Source organism: Bacillus rossius, chromosome 2, assembly GCF_032445375.1.
Source record: "Bacillus rossius redtenbacheri isolate Brsri chromosome 2, Brsri_v3, whole genome shotgun sequence".
NCBI lineage: Eukaryota > Metazoa > Arthropoda > Insecta > Phasmatodea > Bacillidae > Bacillus > Bacillus rossius.
The window spans coordinates 55,057,844-55,078,866 of record NC_086331.1 but is presented as its reverse complement, the minus strand read 5'-3'; the positions used below and the strand labels follow the sequence as shown (position 1 = coordinate 55,078,866).

The following is a 21,023-nucleotide window of genomic DNA, read 5'->3' as shown; positions in this document are numbered from 1 at the left end:
TGTAGCTTCGTAGTCAAGTAGCCTTGTACTATTATAACATAATGCTGCTGAAGTAGTTGGAGCTTTGTACGCTTGAAGGTAGTTGGAGGAGTCTTGTACACTCGTAGAATTGTAGTCTCATAGTCTCTTAGAGTCGTAGCATTCTAACCAAATATCATTGGAGCTGATGAACCAAAAGGCCGTTGGAGACAATGTCTGTTGGAGGCAATGACTGTTGGAGCCAATGACTGTTGGAGTCAATGACTGTTGGAGTTGATGGCTAATGGAAATATAAACTGTTGGATTCATAGACTGTTGGAGAGATTATATCCTAACTTATCATTGAAGATCGTATCCTACCAAGTTGAATGAACGAGAGAATGCGCCTCCTTTTCGTTAAATGAGCTTTCGTTTTATAGAATTTCCGTCCAAACGTGCTTCGTTTTCATTAAATGCTTGTCCTGCGCGAACGAAGCGTAGTCATTGTGTGTACATTACATATATATTGCGTACATTGCGTACATTGGGTGTACTTTGCGTAAATTGCGTGTACTCTGCGTGTACTGTGTGTCAATTGCGTGAATATTACGTGTTCGTTCCGTTTCCTGTGTGTACTGTGTGTACGTTCCGTTTCCTGTGTGTACTGTGTGTACGTTCCGTTTCCTGTGTGTACTGTGTGTACGTTCCGTTCCCTGTGTGTACTGTGTGTACGTTCCGTTTCCTGTGTGGACTGTGTGTACGTTCCGTTCCCTGTGTGTGTACTGTGTGTACGTTCCATTTCCTGTGTGTACTGTGTGTACGTTCCGTTTCCTGTGTGTACTGTGTGTACGTTCCGTTTCCTGTGTGTACTGTGTGTACGTTCAGTTTCCTGTGTGTACTGTGTGTACTTTCCGTTTCCTGTGTGTGTACTGTGTAATCATTACATTTATTGCGTGTAAATTGCATGTATTGCGCGTACATTGCGTGTTGGAGCTGTTGGAGCATTTGGAGCTTTATACACTTGAAGGTAGTTGGAGGAGTCTTGTACACTCGTAGAATTGTAGTCTCATGGTCTCTTAGACTCGTAGCATTCTAGCCAAATATCATTGGAGCTGATGAAGAAAAAGGCCGTTGGTGTCAATGACTGTTGGAGTCACTAGACTGATAGAATCAATAGACTGATGGAACCAATGAATATTGGAGCCAATGAATATTGGAGCCAATGACAAATGTGCGGCCTTTTCGATGATGGTGCTGCCTTTTTCGTTGTCGGTGCTTCCAAATGTGCTGCCTTTTCGTTGTCGGTGCTTCCAAGTGTGCTTCCTTTTTTTTTGATGGTGCTTCTATTTTTTTAATGTTGTTTTCACTCTAGTATTATAATAAATTGTTCTTGATTTGACTAGCGTATTATTCCATCCGGTGCATGTATATAAGCGCGTCCTAGACAGCAGGACGCTCAGTTTGTTTCTGACGACGGCGGTGTAAGGATCACCTAGATTGTTTAATCTGGTGCTAAAATCGCGTAATTACCTGTTCTTGCGAACTCGATGGCATCTTTACCGTCTTTAACGTTGAACTCGGAGGTTGTACCATCGACTACGGGAACCTTATCGACAGCTACGACGGAGAAGGAGCAGATCCCGTTGGTAACGATGACGTCAACATTGGAGGGGATTTCAACAGATGTGATACCACCAGCAGAAGAGACTTTAATGCCGGTAGTGCTGACTGTACAGGAAACCTCGACGAACGCTGTTTCGCCCTCGATGGAGACTTCAATGGATGGCGAATCGTCAACTAACGAACATCGATGTCGTTACTGTGACAAGATTTTCTCAAACATCAGCAATGCTCGTCGACACGAGAAGAGAGAATGTGCCAAGAACCCTTATCGTAAAATGTTTGGTTGTATTAAGTGTCGCAAGCAATTTACAAGAAATGCTAATTTGAAGCATCACTTGGAGACATGTAAAGGACCAGCAGTGCGGCAGAAAGTAAAGGTTTCTATACAACAACGATGCATTGATGTGCATAAGAGTATGCCTGGAAATGATTCAGTTGCAGTAACAGCGACATCTGGTTCGGGTTTGTCTTCAACTAGGCATCCTTGTGGCTACTGCGACATGACGTTTGCATTTGCACATGATGTACGGAGACATGAGAGGAGTAAATGTACGAAGAATCCTTCTCGCATGAAGTTTCGCTGTGACGAGTGTCATAAATGGTTTACTCGAATTGATAATTTGCGCCAACATTCGATAAACTGTAAAGGTGAAGTCAGTGCGCCTACTGCTGAACTACCTGCAGCAATTACGACTCCTGAGTTTATATTGGTGACTCGTGAGCGTACAAGTAAAAAAACTGATGTGCAGCAACCGATTGCTGTGGCATCTGAACATGAAAATAAACATAAGACTGTGATCGGAGCATTACAAGTGAACGATAATGGCTTCTACTTGGCGCAGTCTGCATTTCGTGGAACATTGAAAGACTACTATTATCCAAGTACGTTAAGTGAGTCAAAGGACATTTGTAATTTTCTTGATGATATCAGACAGGACATAATCAATCAGCTTACTGATGACGTAGCAACAAACGGACCTTTGAAATATAACTTGTGGTTGGACTGTATATATGGAAAGCCTTATCCGTTCGATGACAAAGTGAAGAAGTGTGCATTCAAGACATCGGCTGCAGTAATTTACAGTTCTAACGATATCAAGCAAACTGTTAAACAAGGTATCCAGAAACTCTGTCAAGAAGAGGAGGACTATGTCTGTAAAGGATCTGGCTGGACTCTGTCTTGTATAAACCGATTGGAGCTAAGAATTAGTCATTTCACGCCTATGCGGACCTAAATGTTTGTAAGATTGCTAACCTTCGCAGGTGATCCTGTAGTAAAATAGAAATTATGTAATAAATATTATGTTTGTAAAAGAACTTGCAGTGTTTTTATTTTCGAACCTGTTACTATTATGTTAAATTGATGTTATATTTCCTTTTTTTTGCATCGTCCTAGATCGTACCAAGGACCTTAGTCGACCTAATCAATCAGTATATAGATTACAAATTTATTTAATGAATTTTGGAATTTTTCCCGAATTTCTAGCTAAATAATTACGGATTTTCAAGATGGCGGCCAAATGACAAGATGTCGGGTGTCACAGCAATAATAAATGATTACTGCACTCTAGCGGATAAGAATTAAACTAACATGGCGTCAGCGCACTCTCGCCGACGATACACTGATGATGGCTTCCAGCAGACGAGGACAAGATGTCGGACATGACGTCATACTACCTGACGATATAAATGCTTTGAAAAAAAGTGGTGGGAGTCAGTATGCCTGCAGCCACCGCGGGGGGGAAGGATCGGTCGCCATTTTTATTTTTTTTGCACTCGTCGGGTTTGAACCGAGGACTCCGAGCTCCGTGTCGTTAATGTATGATTTTTAAAAAAAATTTATTGAAATTTTATTAAATGAATATTTTTATAATTTTAAAAAAAATTTCATTAAAATCGGATAATAAATAAAAAAGTTAAAGATGGCGGCCGTAACGGAAATTGCAACGGTGACGTCATAATCCATGATGACGTCAGAGGCTTATCGTAGGCTGTAGACATGGATGCTTAAGCCTACATATGGACATTTCTAGCCGCTGGGATTTTTAAGGACTAAAAACGGGAAATTTTCCCTCGAAACGGGAATTTTTCTCTCGAAAACGGGAATTTTTGAATTGTGGAATTTTTTGAGATTTTTTGGCGGAATTTGTTTTCATAGAAATTGAAATTTTGGCGATTTTTGAGGAATTTTGGGCAAATTTTGCCCAATTTTGGCGGATTTTGACACATTTTGAAGGTCAAATGTCAAGGTCAAAGGTCAAGGTCACAACCATCCAAGATGGCCGCCGTGACATCACAATCCAAGATGGCGGAAAACACCACCGGCCACACACCACGCGCCAGCGCCAGTCCCAGCTGCCCCTATTATATACTACTAATACCTTATTTGTTATTTTACTCTGTGTTATTTTGATAGATTTTACAAGGGGTCCGATTTAGGCAACTATTTTTAAGATCGTCAAAGTGTAAGGATTTGGTAAATAATTTTTTTAAAGAAATTTTTAATTATATTTTCCAAAATTACAAATGTAAATGCTTTACAACTTAACAAAGTAAATATTTCATGCTTTAAAAACATATTTTTTACAGTTTTCTATGTGTTTTTATTAAAAAACAAAATGGGGGTCCACTTTTGGGCAATTTCCTCTATTTGTTAAGCTTTTCAGGTTATAGCCATACTGTAGGTCTGGTGTTTCGGAGACAGTTGTCGTGTCTGCTTGAAATAGGTCTTACAGTCAGCTTAAAGCGTGTTCAGTAAATCCACACAGAAGGTGTCGTAGTTCAGAGGTGCTTGACCTATATGCTTGATGTTGATAATAACTTGTTTCAAAGGCATACCAAGCATCGGCGATGAATCCTTTGTGGTTCAGAGATGCTTGACTTATATGCTGGACATTTACCATGACTTCTATGAAAGGCGTTATAAGTATCGACGAATATACTATGGCCTATATGCTTCACAGTGGTCATGACTTGCTTGAAAGTATCGACGAACAAGGTTTCATGGCAGGCATAATGATAGTACTGTGCCGGAAATTTGGTATTTCGACACTTTTTTTTTAATTTTACTATAATTTTAAATTATTTTTGAAAATTTTATTTGCTCTATAATTTGGTTACTAAAGGGCTATTTACACTTTGTTAGGCTGGTGTACTCCCCTAAGTTAAACGTTGTGCCAGTAGTCTGAAGCACCTTTCCCAGAGACGTATCTGATATTTTGCAGATCTAATACTTTGCTGGCAGCCAGCTTAAAATTTCCCTCGCTTACAGGCACGTCCCAGTCCTGTAACGTTACTTCACTTCATGACTAAAACTGCATACAGCAGCTCTGGACGAGCTGTTACCATTTCTCAGAGACGAGCTGACCATAGCTTTTACTGTCACGAATACGTATTAGGTTCACTCCCCTGGAGTCACGACATGGATGCTTGTTCCCAGCGTCGTTGCGTTTTCTCCCCCCCCCCCCCCTTACTCCACCCCTCTTCCCACTCAGTTCTAAGAATTCGCCTAAGGCCAATGACAGGTCAGAAACCCCAGCAGACAGCGACCGTCTCCAAGGACGCCTTGCATAAAAAATGTGTGTGCCAAGATGGACCGCACACGATACCTAGCGGCAAACTCGCTAACCGCCCAGCCAACTTACCCTGTAGGCCGCCAGAGTGTAGCACCTGACTGTCCCTTTAACCTTTGGTTTAAGCAGACGCCTTGGGCAAGTCGATTCTTTTTTATCACAGACACCCCTCAATAGGTTGCGCTAAAGTCGGCCAGTGCTACCAACTTCGAGGCATCAGTCAGAGTTTTTTTATGACTCCCACTCGGGAAACTTCGGAACCTTTCGGTCCGGACTCCCAGCCCCCTCCCTTCCACTTTTGATTCAAGATTTACTTTTAATTACGAGACGCGGTTCTCCGCGAGACACTTCGCGTCGCGACTGCAGACGGACCTTTTCGCGATTATCGGCGAGTCGACGAGACACTGCAAGACTTCCATCCGGCCGCAACCGACTATGTAGTCGCCTAAATAAGGGATGCTATCCCTATAATCTTTTTCAAGTAGTTTAGTCCGTCTGCATAGTACAAAACGTAATAGTTATTTTTCTTTTAATTTTTTTTGAAAAGATGAAAACAACCGCGCCCAGCCGCGTAATCGCGGGATCCAGTTCCTGGCTGGCGACGCATCGGTAAACGGAAGCCAACTCCCCTGTCTGACAGGGTCCGAGAGCCGGACGCCGAATTGGCATTTTCATCTCCCTTCCACAACAGGACACAAGCACCCTGGCATCATGTACCCGCGTGATCTCCGGGAAACGAAGCCCCGACCTCCGGTGCTTCTGTATCTTTTGACCCTTTTTTGAACTTTCTTTAAATTACGTCGTCAGATGCAGTTAATTAGATAAACATAATTTCTGGACGTTAAGTATATATCCTGGGATCGTTTAAACATATTTGTAATTTTTTTATTGGTTTATGTATTTTTTTTAGTAAATGAAACTTTTGATAATTCCATGTACGGCCGGCCAATTATTTTTTTTTGAATATACCTGAGAGCTTTTAAGAATGTAATTAATATTGTACGTTAATATTTTCTTGTATCTGTTATAAGTTTCCTCAGTATGGAGTAATTATATTTCAGACGGAATCACACCTTGTTTTTGTTCATTTCTAATAAACTGGTGAAACCTAAAGATCCACCCAGCAAGGCAAAGATGGTAATCAGACCGTGGTTTGCTGCTACAAAAATAATTGCAGTTAGCATGGTTTGAACCTTGCTACAGTACGTAGCATAATTATTCAGCTGGGGAAGTTGTTTTGTATAGAGTTATTGTTTGTGGTGAGGATGGTTAATATGCTTGACAATAGGTAGTGAAAAATAAATTAATTTTTATAATGATTTTTGTGGTTGGATTTATATTTTTTTCGCCGACCAAGGATCAAACCGAAAACATGAATCAAAAGAAAAATCAATACAACAGACCAATTTTTAAATGGTTTATAGATTTTTTTTGTAAATTTTTTTGGTTGATAATTACAAATTTTCAATATGGCGGATGATACGACAGCTGACGGTCTGATGATTGACAATACTACACTCTAGTGAGTATAACTTAAACAAACATGAGAACAAAGTATTCCAAGATGGCGACAGTGCACTTTAGCAGAAGGTGTGTGCAAATGCAACTCTAGTGTTCCTAGTAGCAAGCATTGAAAACAAATATGGCGGCAGCACCATCTAGCAGCAATCATTGAAAACAAAGATGGCAGTAGCGCACTCTAGCAAACTACATGTACAATATGCGACACTAGCGCTCTTATTAGCAAGCATTTATAACAAAGATGTCAACTCGGCCCCAAACAGGTGCTGCTATAAATCCGTCACATAAAAAAATTACAAATCCGAACGAGTTTTTTTATACCTTACATGTTAGTCTGGTTTATGTTTCAACGGCTGTGAGGTCAAAGGCCTAGGTTTTCCATATCAGAGGTCTGACATGTCATGGTTCGAATCACCTCGTTCCGATGTATGTTGTATGAAGAAATTAAATTTCATATCTCTATACGGGGCATAAAAACAATGGTAGTTAATGGAAGCTCGACCTTATATTAATGAGACAGAGCGATGCTAGTGCACTCTAGGAACAAACAGCAGAAAAAAATGATAGCAAAATCCATCAGAAGAAAATAAGATGGTTGCCTCCTTTTGACAAAAACAAAATAGCGGCCCCCAGCAGTCGAAAACCACATGGCGGCCTCCAGCTTACGTAAACGAAATGGCGGCTGTGAAATCATAATTTTATATGGCGGAAGGCTCTAGAACCCTAGATGGCGAAACACAAGATGGCGAAATTTTTTTAACTTAAAATGGAGGAATCCGAGATGGCAGTCAGCATATAAGTATTACAATATGGCGACCGAGGACAATGTCAGCCAATATGGCTGCTGGGGTCCAGGTAACCCCCTATATGGCGGCCGGGTCAAAATCAAAGGTCATCTAAGATGGCGGCCCAGACATCATAATCAAAAATGGCGTACATCAACACTGACGCCACACACCGACTCCAGGGCTCGGACATACTATTTATTATATGTTATGTCCATAAAATAATGTCCCAGTTATAAATTTTAATAGTATCAACTATAAGCAAAGTAGAGTTTTGGTTCAAGGTCACAATTAAAGAGTAACTCAGACAATTTTAGATAAGCGCATGCGCGAGTGCTGCTTTGTTGTTTTCACGTTTGCAGGGTCACCTACACAAAATTGCGACTCCTGAGCGTAAAGCGTTTTGTGTTCTGTAATTTGCTAACAGTAAATCTGTAATTATAGTTCAACGTGGGTTTCGTTTAAAGTTTAACTGGATGTGTGAAGTATAACTAAAGGTGCACATATTGAACACTTGTAAGAAAAACTAGGTTATGATACCGACAATTTGATGTCTGATTTGTTGTTAATAGTCTAAATTTAACTGTTATAATATACCATTGAAACTGGGACATTCTATTATGAAACTGGGATATTATTTTATGGACATCCTGTACTCTTCTAACGAATGGTAAAGTATTTTATCACGAATCCATGGTATCTCTCCAATATTTGGTTTGGGAAAGAAGTTAAATTCGCGGTAAATTTGCCATATTTGTATGGCAAGCGTTCATTGCATTGTTTAAAACATTACTAAAAAATTCAAGATAAACAGGGCGTTTCGTCGCTCAGTTCACTCACCTGTCCAGGCAAATAGTAGACAATGGGCGCAAGTGGAACACTACGTTTCGCAAAACGGTACGCTTTTCTTGTGAGAAAAAAAACCTTTCACTAACACGGCCTTCGCATTACTTCCTGTCGGCATTGTTGAACTGTGCTGGTTTATCAGACCGGTGCTTGGAAAGAATACCGTGGACTCTTGCGAGCTGCGGCATATATTGCACAATAATTGCTTCATAAGCATTTTAAATAATCGATAAAAAGAAAAAAATCAATTTAAAATTCCAGAAAAATTTTAAATGCTAAACAACATTTATGTATATGAATTATATTGTCTTTACTAATTACATTTTTATTTAGTTTTCCTACAGCCATTATCGCCATTTTGTAGTGTAACAAAATACTTACATTTCTATTTTGAGTACAATTTGAATCGAATTTTCGTGACTATTATAGCACTCGCCGCTACACTTTTTAGTAAAAGTAAAAGTTCTGTGTTCCTGGTTAGAGACTAATAAGTAAATTACTTCTAATTTCGCGTTCCTGAATAAACTAGAATGCTCGGTAAACCTTAACATTTAAATACATATTTAGACAATATCTCTGCACCACCTTATTATGAAGAACTTCTTCGGGCATGCATTTTATGGGTTATCCAGTCACGGGAACAACCGAAAATGAAACTTCTATTGAGGCCGTGTCTCGATTGGCCGAGAGAGTGCTATTTCGTGTTCTCGCCCTCGCGTTCACGTCGGAACCACGTCAGAGAGAGGACTCTCTCCATGTCTCGAATCGACTCGAAGAACGCGAAGGAGCACGACAATGTATCCCATAGTTCGTACCCTCCCAATGCAATGAAAATGTAAGGACTTATTAAGGAACCATTTACTTCATCACCTTCATCATTATCAAAGGTAGAAAACTATTTGAAATATCACAAAACCCCTCAAGAAAATAATAATATAAAATAGTTTATGCACAAAACATTATTTCCTTGGTTATTTCAATTTATTGTCTATAATTATCTCTGGAACACATATCTAACTGAAATTTTAAGCTGTAACATTTAATTTGATCACATTTACATTTGCTTTATAAGTTCAAAGTACGACAGTAAAACACACCTTCAGTTCAAAGGTGAGTTACTAAATACAAAAATATAATTCAATTTTTTAAAATCTAAACACGTGGCCCGAAATTCGCCTATTGCACTGCGCATGCGCAAAGCGTTTTTTTTCCAAGTCGAAAACAAAAAAAACACAATTAAAATACCACCATTTAGCCATTATTTGCATGCTATCGGTCTTTATTAAGGAGTTTTAAAGGCTTCTTAGAGAAATGTAAGGACTTTTAAGGGTCCTTATACAACTAAAGACAAATTAGGGACTTCTTAAGGATATTAAGGAGGCGTACGAACTCGGTATACCCTCTAGTGCTCTCTCGCTCTCTGATGCCCGCCATCTTGCCCTAAAACTTCAGGTTAATAGATGCGTGAATCGGCGGAAAGTGACGCTGATGGGTTGAACTCACCGTCATCGCCAGGGGAAGGTGTCCATAGCGTGGCTGTGGAATACTAGGCGAGATGATACTGCAGTGGCTTGCCGTTGCCTTTCGCAGCAAGGAGTTTCAACCCCCGAATGAGATTTTCCTCACGAGAAATATAACCTAACCCAGCCGGGAATCAAACCCGGGATCCTTATCTCACCAGCCAGAGGCTCTAACCATATTTCAATAGCGGGTTTTATTCAAGTCTTATATAATTTAAAAGTAAGCATCGTTGTTTATTTTGCCTACTTATGCTTCGAGTACTCAGGGACAACAGTATCGACCTCTACAAGCTGCTTAAAATTTGAAACTAAGCACTGTGGCCTCTTAAATTGTTATTTTAGTTGTTGAAGTATGTGTACGCAAGACTAGAGTCTATATAAAACATTTCACCATCTGGGTCTTCATATTTTTTTGTTTATTTTCCATCGAGAGAACGCATTGTCCTAACGGGAATTCGCGAGATCACGAGAGAGCACGAAACAGTCATCTCGCGAAATGATGCGAAAGAGCTCACTCTTTCGCTCTTTCTCTCTCTCTCTCTCCTCTCTTTAAACAAAGATTTGGCCTAAGTGAGCATGCCACAATACTCTAGAAAAAATATTAGTTATGAATAGCCAATATGCCTGTCCCTTTTTTAAAAAAATAGATAATGCGTAGCCTGATTCTGGCGATAAAAAATGAAACAAATCGTAATTCAAAATACTTTTATAGGGAAACCTGTGAAGGAATTGTCCTGAAACAAGATCACTGGCGTAAAAATGCAATAATTCAATAGCAAAAGAGACGAAGCGTTCTCTGCAGAAACAAATGTACGTTTCCCAAGGAAATATAATGGAAATTTAGTTGCTAAATTCTGTTATTGTATTGCAGCAAATGAAATATTGTACATTTTCTAACACTACGTATATGTGAGTTAAAAAATATATATGCTGTAACTACATATTAATCTTAATTTCGAAGACTATTAAACTTGCTCCTTCATATAAACCATTATTTTAACATTCGACAGGCTTCAGTCAAGACAGTCCATATATTCAGAGATTTTCAAAGAACATAACATAGTGTATATTGAGAATATTATTATAGGTGCAGTCAATCAAAAAATAATAATCTAATTTGTAGCAGTCAGTCACTATGAACTTCAGGTATTAATTAAAATTGTGCTGTAACAAAGCCAAATTTGGAAAATTAAACGATAGAACATTGTATTGCCTAAAAGCCACTAAAACCAAGATGACGCTCTTCAGTTCCTATCTCTCCCCCTCAAATAAATCCTGTGCTTGTCGTCTGCGGTACCTAAAACTGGAGTGAAGCTCGTTATGAGTTGTCGATCAGTGAAGACTCCCTTTTCTCAAATCAGAACGTAACTAAATACTGGACTTGATATTTGAAAGTCAAATACGGTAGTGCTTTCCTTGAACTGAAAACATAAATGAATCCAACTTAAAACTTAAATGAAAATATAGTTCGTCACTTAAATTAAGTTTTCCACTACAGTTCTCGGTGTCGAAAATACCAATGCAAAATAATAATATCCTTTAAATGTTGTGAATTTGAAACGGTCGAAGGATAAATTCAATTAGTAGACTTGAGTGCAACATTTATGTCAAAATGATTTTCTGTATAATGCACACAAAACCAATGCTACAACAAAACAGTATACTCCCTAAGAAAAAAAAATTGCAAATACATGAACAAGTTTTCAAGTTTGTCATCCTTGCCACAAATGTTATATGTTTATTTAGCCACCGAAATATAATGCTGAAGTTTTTTTAAATCAAGATCAATGTTCAAGCCTACCCTTTAGTCATTACTGATGTGTAAAATGCAATGTATCCTACATAGCATCTGTCAACTCATTATGCAGAACTTTAGCCTGGGTCTGGTCAGATCACCTGCCCGTCATACAAGGCGATCCGGGCCAAACACGAACCTTTCGCAGGTGGGAAACGTGGAGGACGCGTCGCCGTGAGACAGCTTGGTTTTCCCACCCCCCATTAATCCCATCAACGTTCCAATCTCAACTTATCAGCCCTCGTGGTCTCAAATGACCACCGTGTCAACTAGACGTTACGACCGACTTCATTCAATTACTACAGTCAAGTTTTAAGTATCAAAAAAATATAGAGTTAAACTTAAAAATTAAACTCAACTAAACTTAAAATGTAAATTCAGTTGTTTAAAGTTCTAGTTCAGGTTTCCAGATTGGAGGAAAGCGAACAATTTCGTATACTTCTACCTTTCTTTAAATAGTAGGCTACTATTAAATATTTTTTTGATGACCTGAATTAGAACATAATTTTAAGGAATACTCACGTGATAATTCGATTCGTATGAGATTTTTTAATAATAATTCCGATATGTTAATAAAAACTTAAAATTGGACTACATGTGGTGTTAAAAGAAATATTTCGGCAATTCGTTTCAAAATGATTTGTTTGTAATATTACAATATTTTTCTACTGCGCAGTTATTTTTGTCACATCGAAAGTTAATTATTTTATTTCTTTTTATCTCACACAGGAAATAACATAGTCACTCAATCTGTACAAGATCCAGAAAACCTTTATTAAGATAATTATGTATGCACTGCTGTGGTGCTCAGTTCATCACACACAGCCCTGTATAGGTGGGCTCTGGGTGAGCATCTACACAAACAGTTGTCCCCACTTAGCCAAGGCACCGGTTACAAGGAGCCGCGGGTTCGATCCACCGAGGTAGCAGCAAAAGATGCGTGTTTCGGCAAACTTTCGTGCACCAACTTAAAATAAAATAATAAACAATCAAAGCTTACCAGTGTAACGAAGTCTACACATTTATAATACACAAGGAAATACAGCAAAAATATGTTTTTCACATTAATATGTTCCTGAATTAAAGTGCTTTATTTTGTAAATTTCAACTAGTTTCAAACAAATATTTTGTAAAATATACTATTTTTTTACTATTTAAAGAAAGCCGTCACATAATTGCTTGTGTCCTTGCGCAAGCAGATTTTAACACTAATTTCTAAAAATAACTAGCGAATAAAAATATTTAACAATATGGAGGGTCGTACCCAGCCAAAGTTAAAGCTGATAGTCTATAGAAGTTGTTTCCCATAGAGCCAGCAAGCATGACATTCGGAGACGTAATACGCCTGAAAAAATATAATTATCGACATGCTTAATGGCCTAGAAAATATAGTGGTGTAACTTTTTTCAGACTTGGTAAATGTGAAATCAAACACTGCCTTTTGCAATGAGTAGCCGCAAATTTTGTAATGAAGGCGAGAGTATATCACACGCATTTTCTAATATTTTTTTTTTTTAGCGATATTGTCATTTCTCTGTATGATATCGCCAGATATATTCAAGTTCACATTTATAGCACTCGGTTGCTTTGAAACTGATGGTCAATGGGGATAAGGCGCCGCCATATTGGTTTTACAAACATTAAGCTACAGAGTGCAAGACAATGCATCGTTCGACATGGCTTATCGCCTATATTTGGGCACTTTTTGGTGTGAACATTTGCAGACTGGTGTAACATTTATGGTAGTTGTAGCTGTCTCTGTCAAGTAATTATTTATTTTCTCCCGACAGTCCCCGTTTATCAGTCTATAACGAGGCATGCAACTTTAAGATTATAGAAAAAATATTAAAACTCAAAGTGACAGGGCCTGATCCTCTTAATAACGTGTCAATTACTTTGAAAAGGAATCTTCATGGAAAATAATGATGACAAATTACGTGGCTGTTTACGTGTAAAACAGAGGCTTTGTGAAAATTGCTATGGACCGAGTTTTTTTTTTTTTTTGTGGCTGGTTTATGACTGCATGACTGCGTCTCATTATAGTGTCCCTCCTTGGATGAATCCCGAGTACACCACTGGTCTTGACCCTCTTGCGCAAAACTGTTCCAACTTTCCCGTTTGTTCCGATCGGGAGGAGCGCTCGCGGGGGGACGGACAGACGGACAGACGGACAGACGGACAGACGGACGGACAGGCAGGTCTGCGGACCGCGACGGGGGCCGGGCGGGGTGGGGCGGGGTGGGGCGCGGCCCGCCGTCCCTCGCGGAGTCCCCCGGAGACCGCAGTTGTCGCACGCCGTCCACCGAGGGCTCCGCCGCCGCCCGACCAACTCGCAGGTGGGTTATTTCACACTTAACTATAATTGCGTTTAATTCAATTTCTTTTTACGTGAACATACCTTATAAATCGGGATTCCAGTATTAAAAGTGGAGTGCAACAAAAATACTACATATTTTGAAACGTTATAACATATAAATCGGGCTTAGTATATTCGAGTTGTGCATATATACAAGGTAAGTCTGAATTCGACCTACAGACTTCGGCTACAGGTTCATCACGACAAAATAAGTTGAAAACATCTGTCTTATATATTATTTCTCTAGCCTGTTTTTCCGTCGGTCCGCGAGATCTTCCTTATTCCTTTATCAAATTTCATGATGTACCCCTCATTTTAAAGCTTATCGCGCCGGCTAATGACGAAAAATAGAGGTCTAAAAATGTACCGCTTCTCTTAAATTTGAGATTTAATATCATCTAAAAAGAGGTCCTATAATTGATGCGTCGATTTTTCGATTGATATCAAATCGGCTCGATACATATCGAATCAGATATCCACTTGAAACATCAGCGTTTATATATTTCTTTTTCAAACTGCATTTCCGTCATAATAAACAGAACTTATGATAAAGAAATCTTAGAGGATCCTTCAACTTAACCAAAAAATTCCATCAAAAAACCACTTAACCAAAACTTCTGGCACGTCAGACTTTTCTTATGAGTAAGTACTTTTGAAATTACTGTTGACATTTTGTATCACAAACATAACCTCTTACATTTACTTCTCATAGCATCAGTTAGTATTGAATATACGTACAACAAAAAAGTGAACGATGATCACATCATCACTTCCAACATTGTATTTAAAGAGGTTTTGTAAACGCGTTTATAATTGGTATGTTTGAATATAATACTTCTGTAAAAAAAATGTGTAACAGCTATTTGTACTGATGTGTTCGATTGCATGTCTTCTTATGTACCAACACCCGTTTACTTTTTACATTCTTCTTCAAAATGTCATTTTTCCCAAATTTTTAAAGAATGGAATGCCACACAAAACGATTTGGTGCGCAGTGCGGAATTCCGCACGGGTCGACTAGTATGACTTTTAGTGTAAAATGCTTACGAAGTCTGGTATACAATTTTGAATTGGAGCTGAAAAAAATTGTTATTGTAATTAATAGAGCAAGTATTTAAGATGGAACTCTGAGCGTCTGTTTTATGTTTAATTAAATCGGACGCTCAGTACCTATCCCAAATTAAATAATTTATATATTATTTAAAATAAAAATGTAATTCAACCCCAACTTCAAAGACGTATGCCAGACCTGGGAAGAAATTTAAACCAAGGTTTCCAAACTTATTTTGTCGTAATGAACCTACAGCCGAAATTCAGACTCATTCTCTATATATGTAAGGTCAGGGTTTACGCATGCACCATTATAACCAGTTATTGTAAACCTATTTACAGGTCACTACGAGTAATAGAATGTATCTCGAACGTTCGATTCCGGTTGACTCATCTGCTTGGAGAGCATAAAATGATATTCATTTTTTGCCGAAAATAGTAAACTATTGAACTATTTAAAAACCGTTTGAACATTTTAAAAAAAGCTAAACGAATAACAACTATGAGACATATGCTCATACATATTTAATAATGAACACCTACTAGTAACTATCTTGTTTTAATGCTAAAACCAGCGAACATAATTCTTCATACTATTTGGTTTTCTTCGGGTTTATTTACAGTATATTAGCGAGAAATCTGTGTTACAACATCCATGCCATCGATAATGTTTACCACTTTTTGATACTCTTTAATATGGCGAAAGCTGCGCTATCTCTCTTTTTTTGTTGTTCTCAGTATGGTAGCATGAACAGAAAGATGTTGTCTACCAACAGACCATCCTGAATTATGAGTTATGTTTGTAGGTTATGTTTGTTATACAAAATATCAACAGTGATTTCAAAAGTAATTACATATAAGAAAAGTCTGACGTGCCAGAAGTTTTGGTAAGTGGTTTTTTGATGGAATTTTTTGGTTAAGTTTAAGGATCCTCTAAGATTACTTTATCATATGTTCTGTTTATTATGACGGAAGTGCTATTTAAAAAAAATATGTAAACGCTGATGTTTCAAGTGGATATCCGATTCGATATTTTTAGAATCCGATTCGATATTTTTCGTATCCGATTCTATATCTATCGAAAAATCGACGCATCCATTAAAGAACCTCTTCTTAGATGACTTTAAATCTCAAATTTAAGAGAAGCGGTACATTTTTAGACCGTGTGTCTATTTTTCGTCATTAGCCGGTACGATAAGCTTTAAAATGAGGGGTACATCATGAAATTTGATTAAGGAATAAGGAAGATCTCGCGGACCGACAGAAAAATAGGCAAGAGAAATAATATATATAAGATGTCACAATTCTAAAACTTTTTAAGAAATTCGACACAGAAATAAAGAGACATAGATTTCTCCACGACAAATGTTAATATTGTTACGAAGTAGCCAGATGTATTGTCTTTCAACTTGAAAAGTTTCAATACTGCAATCCGTTTGGTTCTCATTTCGAGTTGGCAGCCAAAAAGTTAATCATGGCGAAAAAATGCACCCTATAATTTTTAAAATGTACGTAAAGTTTTTTTTTAGGAATATTATTCGCTAAAAATTTTAAATAAACATTTTTGAGTCATCTCTCTTACACCTCGAAATTGTATCTTACAACACGTTTCATGGTTTTCCTCGAAATAATTAAATTCATAACGGTATTTCCAAAACGTTTTCGAAAACAATTAAAAAAAACTGCATACTTATCAGTGAAATTTTAGATGGTCAGTAAATAATAACGAGAGAACACGAAAATAAAACGATAACCATACCCCGTATTTTCCAGATTTTTAAACATTTCCTGTTTTATTTCAGTTTTGAATTTTATCAAAGAGTTTCAATGATTGTTCTCGAAGATCCATTTGAATTTCATAATAATTCTTGATTTTCATGTTTAAATTTTCTCCCCGCATTTCGCTATACTTTAAGGTATATTTTTAGCGTTAGAATAGATTTTAAAAAGCTAATTACATAGGGATATAATTTTCATTCACAACATACGAGTGTGTAGTATTTGAAGATTGTAAAGGAAAATAGTATTTTAGTCACTGGTTGTACCTGGATGTATTTTAAATAACAGTTTTACGATCCCCCCCCCCCTTTTTTTTATTTTTTGTCCGAGAAGAAAGCATGTAAACGAATGTTTGGCTGAAGACGAGATGCAGTTACTTAGGTCACAACTTACAAGATACAATTTAAAACAGATTTGTATGGATGGCTCACATACTTTTATTTTTTGAGTTGTGTTTAACACTTCCAAGATGGAGGAGAAGTAAAATGACACAGGGTTGAAAAGTTGAGTCGCACCTGTGTTTCCGTACCATGTGCGTCTCTGCCTGAGGACGGGAGCAGATAGCAGTTCCCGAAACGTCGCTTGTTTCTGTTTTGGTAAAACTATTGTATTTGTTTGTCTTTTCGTTTTGTCGTGTTTTTTTGTCTCGTTTCAACTGTTGTGCTGAATTATTTTGGGTTCAATATTTTTGTGTTGTCATCATTTGTGTTTCCCCCCCCCCCCCCCCCCCCCCCCCCCCCGTTCTCTTAGTACATTTTTCTTTGTTTTTCTTTGTTTGTTGACCATATTCCTGTTTCGGAATATTTTGTGGTGTTCATATCCTTGTTGACAACAGCAACTGTTTGCTTAATTTTGTGTTTTTTTTTGTCTTTTTTGGGTATTTTTATTTATTTATTTTATTTATTAGTTTTTCTTCAACAGAAAAAGTTCTTAGCAATGGCGTATGTCCAAAAACTTACATCAAGTCAATTTTGAGGCAGTCTGTATAAGAAATAAGTGTTAGGGTCAAGTTTCAATGAAGTGTTAAGTGTAAAGTTCACGACCTTTAAAATCACCTCATTCTCAGTAAAAAGTTCGTAAACTATTTGATTTCCCTGCTGTCATTTTTGTAGATTATAAAACGCTAAAAAATGTAACGAATTTCAATCGCTTATATTGTTTTGGCATACAGTTGGCAAAGTCATATTTCAAAAAATGGAGGAGTGTAAACGCAAGTACAAATACACATGTTGGGTGCATATCATGGAGATCCAATAAGTGGGTTCGCATACTATGTGACCGCAAAAAAGAATTTTAAAACGTTGAGACGTCATCGTTCCGTTTGCGATATATTTATTTAAATTTTGTAATAAATAAAAATTACGAATCAGTGAATTTACAGTATGAGTTATCATGGGTCATATTTCAAATAATACTAAAAATACAGGAATAATAGTATTATGCTTTTTGCACAATAACGAAAAATCTAAATTAAGCATCATGCAAAAGAAAAAGAAAGAAACGGGCCCTTAGAATGCAACTCTTCAGTGTCATAATTCCTGAAGGTTTCATGAAATAATACCTCACGATACAAAGGTGACAAAATGCAGCCGTGAACGAAATTAGAGGAAGGGTAGTGTAGACACACCAAATGACACGTCTTTTCGACCACGTATCAAAGACAAATAACCTGTCCTACCATTGAACTTTCTTAGGTAACTATAACTGTAACCCCTGCTTCATTTTTGTTACACATGTACTAGTTTTATTTTATTCATCGACAGCCGGGTCATTAAAGAAGGGAACACAAACAACACAATGTGGGAAATCGGAAATAAATCAGCCTTGGTACCTCGGCAAGAAATCATGCCAACACTCACCGGGAAGGATTTTGGAGAACCATGTAAAATCAAAATCAGGATACGTTATTTGAATGATTCTTACATTGGGGAATCATAACTTGAAATAATTTAATGGACAAACGCCATTGCTGGATTACACTGGTTGTTATAGAAAAACCTCAAGAATGGACGACAAAAATGAATACATAAAAACCACGGGAAACAAGACAACATTAGCCGATGTCAAATGTTACATGCCTAGACAGCACAGAGAAATGACTAGATTCCTTCCACGGGAATCTCTGTGCTGTCTAAGAAAGTAACATTTGACATCGGCTGATATTGGCTTGTTCTTTGTGTGTTTATGTATATTCATCTTTGTTGTCCATTCTTGAAGTTTTTCTATGACAACCAGAGTAAACAAGCAATGTTGTATGTCCAAGAAATTGTTTTAAAACTCGTTTCCTGCAAAACACAGCCTGAAAACAGCCCATGACGGGCATTCACGATGGCGAAGCGAAATTGCATTTTCCTTTTAGGGTGCAAACCTAGATATCCGTTGCGTGAATCGTCTCGTTCGGCCTGTGCTGTACTCTGCGGTAACTTGGCCAGGTAGAAAGCAGCCACCAGTTTAGTCTCATAATATATTGTACACGTCTCACGAGTTTTTTTTCCCCTTCTTCTCGGCAGTTTTCGTGCACACTGGTACTTTTTTGCAGCCAAATTGCCAGTCATGATATACTTTCACCGCGGCAGGTAAAAGAATAAAAAACTGTGCAGACTTGCTACTTCTCTGACAGAAGCACTTGTCGCCCTGGCACCACTCGTTTCGTTTGGAATGTAATCCTGGTACTAGCGTTGCTGTCACTAGGTTCTACGATGATTCCGAAAAGTAATTCACTACAACCATCTAGAGACAGTTGTTTTACCATGACCAACATTCACAGGAGGAATTTTAAAATACATTTCGTCAGACACTTCGAAATCGTGGCAACTCTTCTAAGTAACCAATAAGGTCAAACTGTACATCACTGAACAACAAAAAAAATCATTTTTTACACATTCGGAGTCAGTGTCTAGGAATTACATCTCCAACCGTTTCGTATAGTTCCGATTTCCGGCCAGAATTGGTATTTTTCACTCGCAGGAAAATGTCCTTTCTGGGTTGAGGACTGGGTGTAAGGTTATACCTTCGAATCCGTACTGCAGAAGGCAATGACACATGCCTGCAGAATCATCTTGATGTGAGAACCTCAGGTCGACGCATTTCCCACCCACGCGCCGCTATCTCACCACTTAGCTCGCAGTCAAGCAATATGACTTATCATCCTCATACACATGTATCTCGATAAACACGCTTTATCTGACAAAACTATACATTTAAGGCTGGGTTTCACGCTTCATGTTGCGTTTTATTTTAATTTTCTCATCACTCACTATTAGTTAAGGGCTATTTATGTAATTTTACACTATAGCTTTCTTGCAATCGTTGTGCTGTCACAAATATTTTCAATGGATATTTACCAAGTGTAATATGTTGGGTATACAATTTCGCGCAAGTGTTCGTAATTATTATCACTTGTGCGACATTTTACAACCATTATATTACACTTAGCAAATATCCGTTGAATGTATTTGTGACAGAACAACTAATGCAAGAGCTGTAGTGTTAAATTTACAGAAATAGCACTTAACTAACAGTACTGATGGAAAGAAGACATGGCGTGTGAAAACTCGGTAGACCGACAAAATCGGGATAAGCTGAACAGTTATATGTAAATGACAGCTGATAAAGATGTTTTAATAAATTTAACTAGATGGAATTCCTAACTCTCTGTTGGCGAAAATTGTGCTTAAGAGAGATCATGAAGTGATCAGCTCGCAAGTGAGTTCGGTTCCACATCAGCGGAGAGACGATAGCGGCGCACCGAGCTGACTTAGCAGGATCATTTTTCAGTGGTTTGTCATCGGCTTCCGTAGTATGGAGTTGATGAAACAACTCACAACCCGTCCTGTAACCAAGAAGAAAAATTTGACACAAGTGTAAAATCTCCATACAAATGCATTTTTTTAAAACCGAAAACCAAATACCGATTGATCACCTGGGTTCGAATTTCAGCGTTCCCACACTTTGACGTCAGCCAATTTCCCCGAGCTGTCCTTGTTGTCCCTGACCCACCAACATATTTTACTTGTTTCGTCAGTCTATCTAGCTAGTTAACGGATGTATTACAATACACATTGTCATCAAAACATATTTAAATAACATACATAACTATAAAATGTTTTACTGGAAAATGAAGCCACTGTTTAGATTGTGATCGATCATTTTTAACATTACGTGAATAACACTGCCACTCTGAAAAAAAAAAACATTTCTTTCATTAATACTTTAAAC

At 37.9% G+C, this 21,023-nt stretch overlaps 2 protein-coding genes across 3 annotated transcripts in view; one reads left to right on the top strand and one right to left on the bottom strand.

Moving 5' to 3' along the window:
- LOC134529296 (flotillin-2) overlaps nucleotides 1-21,023 on the bottom strand; it is a 413,942-nt gene that overhangs the window by 134,530 nt on the left and 258,389 nt on the right. The gene's annotated exons all lie outside the window — the stretch shown is intronic.
- The window catches only part of LOC134529294 (glucose dehydrogenase [FAD, quinone]-like), a 31,675-nt gene continuing 24,564 nt past the window's right edge, over nucleotides 13,913-21,023 (top strand). The window contains exon 1 of the mRNA XM_063363201.1: nucleotides 13,913-13,956. The gene's annotated coding sequence lies outside the window, so the exon portion shown is untranslated. The remainder of the gene's footprint in view (nucleotides 13,957-21,023) is intronic.